This window comes from Cherax quadricarinatus, chromosome 51 (genome assembly GCF_038502225.1).
Source record: "Cherax quadricarinatus isolate ZL_2023a chromosome 51, ASM3850222v1, whole genome shotgun sequence".
Lineage (NCBI taxonomy): Eukaryota > Metazoa > Arthropoda > Malacostraca > Decapoda > Parastacidae > Cherax > Cherax quadricarinatus.
The window spans coordinates 22,489,069-22,501,241 of NC_091342.1; the positions used below are offsets into that span (position 1 = coordinate 22,489,069).

At 44.5% G+C, this 12,173-nt stretch overlaps 1 long non-coding RNA gene across 1 annotated transcript in view; it reads left to right on the forward strand.

The window, feature by feature from the left end:
• The window catches only part of LOC138854160 (uncharacterized), a 502,510-nt gene extending 500,767 nt beyond the window's left edge, over nt 1–1,743 (forward strand). The window contains exon 3 of the long non-coding RNA XR_011393386.1: nt 1,666–1,743. This is a non-coding gene — a long non-coding RNA (uncharacterized lncRNA). The remainder of the gene's footprint in view (nt 1–1,665) is intronic.
• The last annotated feature ends 10,430 nt before the right edge of the window (nt 1,744–12,173 follow it).

The window sequence follows — 12,173 nt, forward strand, 5'->3', positions numbered from 1 at the left end:
AATGGAGACGAATGATACTTGGGACCTGACGATCTGTTGGAGTGTGAGCAGGGTAATATTTAGTGAAGGGATTCAGGGAAACCGGTTATTTTCATATAGTCGGACTTGAGTCCTGGAAATGGGAAGTACAATGCCTGCACTTTAAAGGAGGGGTTTGGGATATTGGTAGTTTGGAGGGATATGTTGTGTATCTTTATACGTATATGCTTCTAAACTGTTGTATTCTGAGCACCTCTGCAAAAACAGTGATAATGTGTGAGTGTGGTGAAAGTGTTGAATGATGATGAAAGTATTTTCTTTTTGGGATTTTCTTTCTTTTTTGGGTCACCCTGCCTCGGTGGGAGACGGCCGACTTTTTGAATATATATATATATATATATATATATATATATATATATATATATATATATATATATATATATATATATATATATACAAGGAATTCGCAAGAGCAGGCGAAATATACACAAACACTGATCTCTGGCTGAAGGAGACTCGAACCTACGAACCTTGGAACAAGGTACGCAGTGCTTTACCAATCTACCCACACTGGACCAATACCTTGGAGTCCAAATGTACCTTAGTTTAGCCTAATCCAACTAAATATATTTTACATAAGTTTACAATAATTTAATAATAAACAAACACAATGAAATATATTTTTTTCGTTAGGTTCAGAATTATTTTTATTGCATACACAAATTTTCACTTGCCTTATTCGGCAAGAAGAGCATTGCTATTTAAGCCAAAATCACAAGTTTTACCTGTTCGGCACGACACACACACACACACACACACACATACACACACACACACACACACACACACACACACACACACACACACACACACACACACACACACACACACACACACACACACACACACACACATATATATATATATATATATATATATATATATATATCACGTTTATACGCATACACACACATTCGTGAGTAATACGAATGTGTGTGTGTGTGTGTTTGTATAAACGTGTATATATATATACGCTTACATATATTCTAAGACCATTTTTTGCATTCTTGTAACAATTTAGAATATGCACCCCCAATAACCCATGTTAAAGGTGCTAAATTATCATGTCTGAAAATAAATGTGTAAGTCTACGTATATGTCAGTAGGTACACAGATATTTACTCTTGGTTTTATACTGTCTCTCCCTGATTTTATACTGTGTCTGGTTTTCTTTTTGCTTGTGAACAGCCTAGTTACTTTGCACTTGTTGGGGGTAAATTCAAGTTGTCTACCCCCTTGATAAATTCACAGTGACGTTATTTGTTATTGGATCCTTGAATCCTCGCCCCCTCCGCCCGGTCTCAAGGAAATACTACATTAAGAACTAACGATACACACAGAAAAGTAAAGCTTAGTGTATACTGAATGTAGTTAGAACTCTGTAAAATTTAGTGTTACATGCTCGTAAGAAAAAAACCAGTAATCCTTTCAGAAGGCTAAGCATTTAACAGGCTTCTTTTTCACACTCACATAACAGGTGAATATCACCTCCCTTGATAGTTGCTATCTACTAAGCTACTATTACTATACCAGGAAAGTAACTTGATCGGTGAAATTACCAAGTGTAATTTGATTAATAAAACTACCTAGACTAACAGGATTTTAAAGTCTGGCTTCCTTCTACAGCTGCCTGATATGACGACAGGCTGCCAACACGGCTGGCTGCCAGCACAGCTGGCTGCCACGAGGACTAGCTGCTGGAAGGTAAGTGTTGTGTGTGCATGAGGTTTTATACGTTTATTATTCATAAGATAATCAAACTTTTCAACTCTAGACCCTAAGGTAAGTTTTATTTGTACAGCATTATTTCTTCGTATATTTAACTAATATTACATTACACACACACACACACACACACATACACACACACACACACACACACACACACACACACACACACACACACACACACACACACACACACACACACACACACACACACACACACACACACACACACACACACACACACACACACACACACACACACACACACATATAGGGGGGTACTTGAAGGGTAGAAAACTACCGATCGAGCTGATTCTCAGGACAGAAACAGTGCGGAACAGGATCCTCCAAGAGAAACCACGGTTGAAATACTCGAAAGAGTACAAGATGGTGTTCCTAGACAGAGACAGAACACAAGCAGAACGACAGCAGCTGAGGGAGAGGACAAAAAAGCGAAAGGAGCTAGGAAAGGAGACAAGGATGGAACCAGCAGAGGTCAATCAGAGCAGAACAGAGCTGCAAGGGCAAGCACACACAGAACTATGCTCAGAACACCATCCCAACACAAACTACAATCCACACTCACAGCTTCCACCCAACACCCAGCTATAGAATCCCACAGTATGCTACGAGGTCTCCCACCCTCACAGGCCCCCCAAACCACAGTATTGGAAAGGAAACTGAAGGTATGGTACACAAACGCTGATGGAATAACAAATAAGTGGGAGGAGTGGCACGAAAGAGTCAAAGAGGCATCACCGGACATCATAGCTCTCACAGAAACGAAGCTAACAGGTATGATAACAGATGCCATTTTTCCAACGGTAGACCAAACCCTGAGAAAAGACAGAGGGAACAGGGGGGGGTGGAGGAGTGGCACTGCTGATCAAAAACCGATGGAATTTTGATGAGCTGGAGAGAGGAGACAGCAGAGAAGCAAGCGATTACAAAGCGGGAACACTTCACTCTGATGTATAACCCACCACAGAACAGCAGGAGGCCAAAGCAAGAGTATGACGAGAGCAATAGAGCGATGGTTGACACACTTGCTGCAGTGGCCAGAAGAGCTCATGCATGTAGGGCAAAGCTCCTGATCATCGGTGACTTTAACCACAAGGAGATCGATTGGGAGAACTTGGAGCCACATGGGGCCAAGACACATGGAGGGCTAAGATGATGGAGGTGGTACTGGAAAACTTCATGTACCAACACATAAGGGACACTACAAGAGAGAGAGGAGAGGATAAACCAGCAAGACTGGACCTTATATTCACCTTGAGTAGTGCAAATATTTAGGACATCACATATGAAAGACCCCTTGGTAACTACCACACACACAGTAGGGCTGCAAGTGGAGGGGGAAGCAGGAAGGCCAGGACGAATGAAGCCAAGCTACAAGAAAGGGGACTACATGGGAATGAGAACTTCCTGAACGGGGTTCAGTGGGACAGAGAACTGGCAGGGAAGCCAGTTAATGAGATGATGAAATATGTAGCAACAATGTGCAAGGAGGCTGAGGAGAGGTTTGTACCCAAGGGTAACAGGATTAATGAAAAAGCCAGGATGAACCCATGGTTCACCCAAAGGTGCAAGGAGGCAAAAACCAAGTGTGCTAGGGAATGGAAGAAATATAGAAGGCAAAGGACCCAGGAGAATAAGGAGAGCAGTCGTAGAGGTAGAAATGAATATGCACAGATAAGAAGGGAGGCCCAACGACAATATGAAAACAACATAGCAGCAAAAGCCAAATCTGACCCAAAACTGTTATACAGCCACATCAGGAGGAAAACAACAGTCAAGGACCAGGTAATCAGGCTAAGGAGGGAAGAAGGAGAGACAACAAGAAATGACCGTGAAGTATGTGAGGAACTCAACAAGAGATTCAAAGAAGTGTTCACAGAGGAGACAGAAGGGGCTCCAGAAAGACGGAGAGGTGGGGCACACAACCAAGTGCTGGACACAGTACACACAACCGATGAAGAAGTGAAGAGGCTTCTGAGTGAGCTAGATACCTCAAAGGCAATGGGGCCGGATAACATCTCTCCATGGGTCCTGAGAGAGGGAGCAGAGGCACTATGTGTACCCCTAACAACAATATTCAATACATCTATCGAAACAGGGAGATTGCCTGAGGCATGGAAGACAGCAAATGTAGTCCCAATCTTTAAAAAAGGAGACAGACATGAAGCACTAAACTACAGGCCAGTGTCACTGACATGTATAGTAAGCAGAGTCATGGAGAAGATTATCAGGAGAAGAGTGGTGGAACACCTAGAAAGGAATGATCTCGTCAACAGCAGCCAGCATGGTTTCAGGGACGGGAAATCCTGTGTCACAAGCCTACTGGAGTTCTATGACATGGTGACAGCAGTAAGACAAGAGAGAGTGGGGTGAGTGGATTGCATTTTCTTGGACTGCAAGAAGGCGTTTGACACAGTTCCACACAAGGGATTAGTGCAAAAACTGGAGGACCAAGCAGGGATAACAGGTAAGGCACTACAGTGGATCAGGGAATACTTGTCAGGAAGACAGCAGCGAGTTATGGTACGTGGCGAGGTGTCAGAGTGGGCACCTCTGACCAGCGGGGTCCCACAGGGGTCAGTCCTAGGACCAGTGCTGTTTCTGGTATTTGTGAACGACATGGCGGAAGGAATAGAGTCCGAAGTGCCCCTGTTTGCAGATGACGTGAAGTTGATGAGAAGAATTCATTCAATCGAAGATCAGGCAGAACTACAAAGGGATCTGGACAGGCTGCAGACCTGGTCCAGCAATTGGCTCCTGGAGTTCTACCCAACCAAGTGCAAAGTCATGAAGATTGGGGAAGGGCAAAGAAGACCGCAGACGGAGTACAGTCTAGGGGGGCCAGAGACTACAAACCTCACTCAAGGAAAAATATCTTGGGGTGAGTATAACACCAGGCACATCTCCTGAAGCGCACATCAACTAAATAACTGCTGCAGCATATGGGCGCCTTCCAAACCTCAGAACAGCATTCCGACAGCTTAATAAGGAGTCGTTCAGGACCCTGTACACCGTGTACGTTAGGCCCATATTGGAGTATGCGTCACCAGTTTGGAACCCACACCTAGCCAAGCACGTAAAGAAACTAGAGAAAGTGCAAAGGTTTGCAACAAGACTAGTTCCAGAGCTAAAAGGTATGTCCTATGAGGAGAGGTTAAGGGAAATCAACCTGATGACACTGGAGGACAGGAGAGATAGGGAGGCCACGATATCGACATACAAAATACTGAGAGGAATTGACAAGGTGGATAAAGGATGTTCCAGAGATTGGACACAGCAACAAGGGGACACAGTTGGAATTTGAAGACACAGATGAATCACGGGGATGTTAGGAAGTATTTCTTCAGCCACAGAGTGGTCAGAAAGTGGAATAGTCTGGGAAGTGATGTAGTGGAGGCAGGATCCATACATAGCTTTAAGAAGAGGTATGATAATGCTCATGGAGCGGGAAGAGTGACCAAGTAGCGGCCAATGAGGAGGCGGGGCCAGGAGCCTCTGACTCGACCCCTGCAACCACAACTAGGTGAGTACACACACACACACCCACACACACACACACACACACACACACACACACACACACACACACACACACACACACACACACACACACACACACACACACACACACACACACACACCTGCCGCTGACAGATGGAAAAGGTAAACTCGATAACCTTGTCATGACGTTACATCAGTGAGGTGTGAAGAGCGTCCAGTTGGAAGCTTCACTTCAAAGTGTGTTGGTTGCTGGAGGAGGTACAGTCAAGGGCAGGAAGAGTGCCTCCTTCTTTCTGACATCTGGTGAAACCTTACATTACTTCCAACTATGCTTCAAACAGCTACGTAATGCGATAGTTGAAAAGTTATGTTAACAATTCCTATTTAGGTAATGGGTGCACATCACGACTATCCGCAGACCCTCCATAATGCAAGCTATATTTCAAGGCTTCATCCACCATCACTGTGATGTATGTCATGTGAGAAATCACGAAAGCGCTTGGAATTCTACTATTTTTCCACATTGGTTATTCTGCATATTGTAATATCACCTGATTACTCAAGCATGGATTCAAGCTATTTCAGTCTCCTCCTGTATGACTGTCCCCGGTAGTAGTTTCGAATCCTGCTGACTGCACACACACACACACACACACACGCACACACACACACACACACACACACACACACATATATATATATATATATATATATATATATATATATATATATATTATGTAAAGTAATCACAGGGAAGTAGAGGATGACTTTGCTGAAGGCACCTTTCTTCTTGCAAACCAACACTTTTCCAGAAACAGTGCAATGAGGAAATTGAAGTGCGAGATAGCCGGAGCCGGTGTGTCTACCAATACGTTCTAGGTCTCAGTATTTGGTACGTTGTTATCATATCACTCCTAGTTCTTCTGTCCTCCAGTGTCATCAGGTTCAGTTCTCTTAACTTCTCCTGATATGACTAGTTTCTCTGCAAACTTATGCACTTTCTTTAATTTCATGACGTGTTTGACCAGGTGTGGGTTCCATACTTGTCCTGCATATTTCACTATGGGCCTGACGTACACGGTATACAGTGTGATATAAACCTTGTTAATAAATACCGACAAATTGGTTTAGAATAACACATAAGCAAACACTAGGACATATTTATTAGAAAACGTTCCGGTCCTGAGACCTTGACCTTGATATGTCCTAGTGTTTGCTTACGTATTTTTCTAAACCAATGGTATACAGTATCGCAAACGACTCTTTATTCTGATGTTTAAAAGCTAGTCTTAGATTATCCAGTCGCGCATTTACTGCAGCAGTTATTTGGTTGATGTGCACCTCAAGTGATATGCTCCTTACAATACTCACTCCAAAGTTTGCAACCTTTGCCCCATTGAGCCTGCTTTCCATCTGCAGTCTTTACCCTTCCCCAAACTTCATAGTTTTACACTCACTGGGGTTAAACTCCAGTAGCCACCTGCCAGACCACACTTGCAGCCTCTCCAGATTCATATGTAGCCTTTCTGGGTTTTTGTCTGCTTGTACTCTCCTCATTAGTTTCACATCATCTTCGAACAAGAACACCTCTGACACTTGGCTTCGGTCATGTCATTCACGAATACACGAAATAACAACGACCCTAATACTCATTCCTGTGGAACTCCACTCGTCAAATGCATATATTCCGACACCTCTTCGCGGACAATCACTTGCTTCTTCCTTCATGTCAAGTATACTTTGATCCATTGTAGTGCTTTTCCCGTTATTCCTACCGTCTCGTCAAGGTTTTGTACTAGTCACTTGTGTGGTAGTGTGTGTGTGTGATGTGAATTGGTTAAGGTGTCAGAGTTTGACTTTGTCCAGGTAGAGGCTGGAGCTCTTAATTTGCATTCGTTACTGGCCGTGAGGTAATAATGTTTGTATATAATCAATGTCAAACTTTGGTACTTTAATCTCTCCTTATTCCTCTTGATCCTTAACTCAAGGGCTAGTTTCGACACATGCATCTGCCTGTCTCAAAGTTTCATGCTTTATTGGTTGAGGATTCCATGTTGTTACTTTTCGAGCCAATCACAATACCTGTCTGGTGAGAATCATGTCACCGGAGAAGCCTGACCCAAGGAGTGGCTGCATAAGTAGGAAAGCTCGTAACTGGTCACAGGTAACTAATCCATAGTTAGCAGAGGAAACCTGCCGACTCTTATTCCGTCTTAGACATTATGAAGTAAGGACCTTAGGAACCATTATTAAGTAGTGACTTGACTAGTTCAGGAAGGACCCAAATATAGTTTGAAGTGTCATTTTCAAATTGTGGGTTATGAAGAGACTGACAAAAGTATTAACTGTGGTCGAAGATTATCCTTAACACATTCGTCATCACTACAGCCCCCACACACTTGTAGTTACCACAACTCCACACACTCATGGTCTCTATAATCTCACACACTCATGCTCACTACAGCCTCACACACTCATGGTTACTACAACCTAACAAACACGTTGTGACTGCAATCTCACACACCCGTGGTCACTACAACCTCACACACTCATGGTTACTACAACCTCACACATGATCACTACAACCTCACACACTCATGGTTACTACAACTTCACACACTCATGGTCACTACAACCTCACACACTCATGGTCACTACAGCCTCACACACTCATGGTCACTACAACCTCACACTTCCGTGGTCACTACAACTTCACACACTCATGGTCACTACAACTTCACACACTCATGGTCACTACAACCTCACACTCACGTGGTCACTACAACCTAACATACCAGTTGTGGTGACACTGGTCGCTACAACCTCACACGCACGTGGTCACTACTACCTCACACACGTGGTCACTACATCCTCACACACACGTGGTCACAACCTCACACACACGTGGTCACTACAACCTCACACACGTGGTCACTGCAACCTCACACACCTGTGGTCACTACAACCTCACACACTCGTGCTCACTAGTCACTCGTACTCACTGCAGTCGCTCGTGCTCACTACAGTTACACACTCGTGCTCAGTATACTTACTTGTAATCACTACAGTCACTCGTACTCACTACAGTCACTTGTGCTCACTACAGTCACACACTCGTACTCACTACAGCCCACCGTGCTCACTACAGTCACTCGTGCTCACTACAGTCACTTGTACTCACTACAGTCACTCGTGCTCACTACAGTCACACACTTGTACTCACTACAGTCACACGTGCTCACTACAGTCACTCGTGCTCACTACAGTCACTCGTACTCACTACAGCCACTCGTACTCACTACAGTCACACGTGCTCACTACAGTCACACACTCGTGTTCACTAGAGTCACTCGCACTCACTACAGTCACATGTGCTCACTATAGTCACACACTCGTGCTCACTACAGTCACTCGTTATCACTACAGTCACCCGTACTCACTACAGTCACACACTCGTGCTCACCACAGTCACTCGTGCTCACTACAGTCAATCGTACTCACGACAGTTACACCTGCTCACTATAGTCACACACTCGTGCTCACTAGAGTCACTCGTACTCACTACAGACACGTGCTCACTGTAGTCACACACTCGTGCTCACTAGTCACTCGTGCTCACTAGTCACTCGTGCTCACTAGCCACTCGTACTCACTACAGACACACGTGCTCACTGTAGTCACACACTCGTGCTCACTAGTCACTCGTGCTCACTACAGTCACTCGTGCTCACTAGTCACTCGTGCTCACTACAGTCACTCGTGATCACTACAGTCACTCGTACTCACGACAGTCACACCTGCTCACTATAGTCACACACTCGTGCTCACTACAGTCACTCGTGATCACTACAGTCACTCGTACTCACGACAGTCACACCTGCTCACTATAGTCACTCGTGCTCACTACAGTCACTCGTACTCACTACAGTCACATGTGCTCACTACAGTCACACACACTCGTGCTCACTACAGTCACTCGTACTCACTACAGTCACATGTGTTCACTATAGCCACACACACTCGTGCTCACTACAGTCACACGTGCTCACTACAGTCACACACTCGTGCTCACTACAGTCACTCGTGCTCACCACAGTCACTCGTGCTCACTACAGTCAATCGTACTCACGACAGTTACACGTGCTCACTATAGTCACACACTCGTACTCACTAGCCACTCGTACTCACTACAGTCACTCGTGCTCACTAGTCACTCGTGCTCACTACAGTCACACACACGTGCTCACCACAGTCACTCGTGCTCACCACAGTCACTCGTGCTCACTACAGTCACACACACGTGCTCACCACAGTCACACGTGCTCACTACAGTCACACACACGTGCTCACCACAGTCACTCGTGCTCACCACAGTCACTCGTGCTCACTACAGTCACTCGTGCTCACTACAGTCAATCGTACTCATGACAGTTACACGTGCTCACTATAGTCACACACTCGTACTCACTAGCCACTCGTACTCACTACAGTCACTCGTGCTCACTAGTCACTCGTGCTCACTACAGTCACTCGTGATCACTACAGTCACTCGTACTCACGACAGTCACACCTGCTCACTATAGTCACACACTCGTGCTCACTATAGTCACTCGTGCTCACTACAGTCACTCGTACTCACTACAGTCACATGTGCTCACTACAGTCACACACACTCGTGCTCACTACAGTCACTCGTGCTCACTACAGTCACACACTCGTGCTCACTACAGTGACTCGTGCTCACTACAGTCACTCGTACTCACTACAGTCACATGTGCTCACTACAGTCACACACACTCGTGCTCACTACAGTCACTCGTGCTCACTACAGTCACACACTCGTGCTCACTACAGTCACTCGTGCTCACTACAGTCACATGTGCTCACTATAGTCACACACTCGTACTCACTAGCCACTCGTACTCACTACAGTCACTCGTGCTCACTAGTCACTCGTGCTCACTACAGTCACTCGTGATCACTACAGTCACTCGTACTCACGACAGTCACACCTGCTCACTATAGTCACACACTCGTGCTCACTATAGTCACTCGTGCTCACTACAGTCACTCGTACTCACTACAGTCACATGTGCTCACTACAGTCACACACACTCGTGCTCACTACAGTCACTCGTGCTCACTACAGTCACACACTCGTGCTCACTACAGTGACTCGTGCTCACTACAGTCACTCGTACTCACTACAGTCACATGTGCTCACTACAGTCACACACACTCGTGCTCACTACAGTCACACACTCGTGCTCACTACAGTCACTCGTGCTCACTACAGTCACATGTGCTCACTATAGTCACACACTCGTGCTCACTACAGTCACTCGTGCTCACTATAGTCACACACACTCGTGCTCACTACAGTCACTCGTGCTCACTACAGTCACACACTCGTGCTCACTACAGTCACTCGTGCTCACTACAGTCACATGTGCTCACTATAGTCACACACTCGTGCTCACTACAGTCACTCGTGCTCACTATAGTCACACACACTCGTGCTCACTACAGTCACTCGTGCTCACTACAGTCACTCGTGCTCACTACAGTCACATGTGCTCACTATAGTCACACACTCGTGCTCACTACAGTCACTCGTGCTCACTATAGTCACACACACTCGTGCTCACTACAGTCACTCGTGCTCACTACAGTCACTCGTGCTCACTACAGTCACTCGTGCTCACTACAGTCACTCGTGCTCACTACAGTCACTCGTGCTCACTACAGTCACACCTCATATTAAATAATACCTAGGTGATGGTCACTCTCTATAACAAATAATTGCCTGTATCAGACAACCATTAATTCACAAACATGATGTATGAACACAAAATATAAGGTACCTGTGATCTCAGTAGGGAAGAAACATTAAAATAACAACAGTTACTTCATCTGCAAGAGCGTTACTATGTAAAGTGGAAGGTAATAAGAGTCATCTGGTCATTACTGGGTACAGTACCCTCAGGTCATTGTACCCATGAAGGAGAGTTGAGGGTATCTTTTAATTAGTTCCTCCGCATAAGTTTATTTTATATTTCAGCACTAATTATCACCAGCGGGGCACTCCACGGCTTCATAATAAGATGGATTGATGATGGTTAATTAGCTTATCAGCTGAAGTCCCACTCTCTGCCGAAATCCTTTTCCTTTTACTACTGTAACATTTTTGACGCTATTAGACTAATTTAAATATAGTTAGGTTAAAAATACTTGTAAAAAGGAATATGTAATTAACCACAAAACATATAATAAAAAAAAGCGTGTGTACTTCTCTCAGTATGTAAACACCGATAGTTTACTTTAATCCCTGATTTAAAGATTAAAGTATTCCTAACTGGTGGTGAACAGGTTACATGCAGCTTTAATGCTTCTCATGTAGTCGATATGCTTAAACCCCCATTAACCAGCCAACCAACTTCTGGTATGGAGGTGGCCAAGAACAACAACAAGCAAAGTATACATGTGAAGCTTTATGAGTCTTGGTGTGAAAATGTTGTGTGGAGAGACACCACTACTCATGAGACACTGTCACTCACTGACTCAGCTTCTGCTTCTTCCAGTATAGCATTTCTAATTCTGGGTATTTTGAGTGACTGTAGGTATATAATTCATGAAAAATAGTTGAGGGCGGGTAACAGTGTATATATTGCCTATTGACAATATGTAGGCAATGGGCATATCTGATGGAATCTCATTCAATAAGCGCTGTAAGAATATAGTAATGATGACAGTAATAATAATAATAATTCTGCCAGTGTAGCAACGCACGGGTAAAGATGACACACGCGTTTTGTTTATTTATTTAAGTGTACCTTTGGCTTCATCTTCTCTTATCTCAATGATAAAAATACACTGAAGATAGA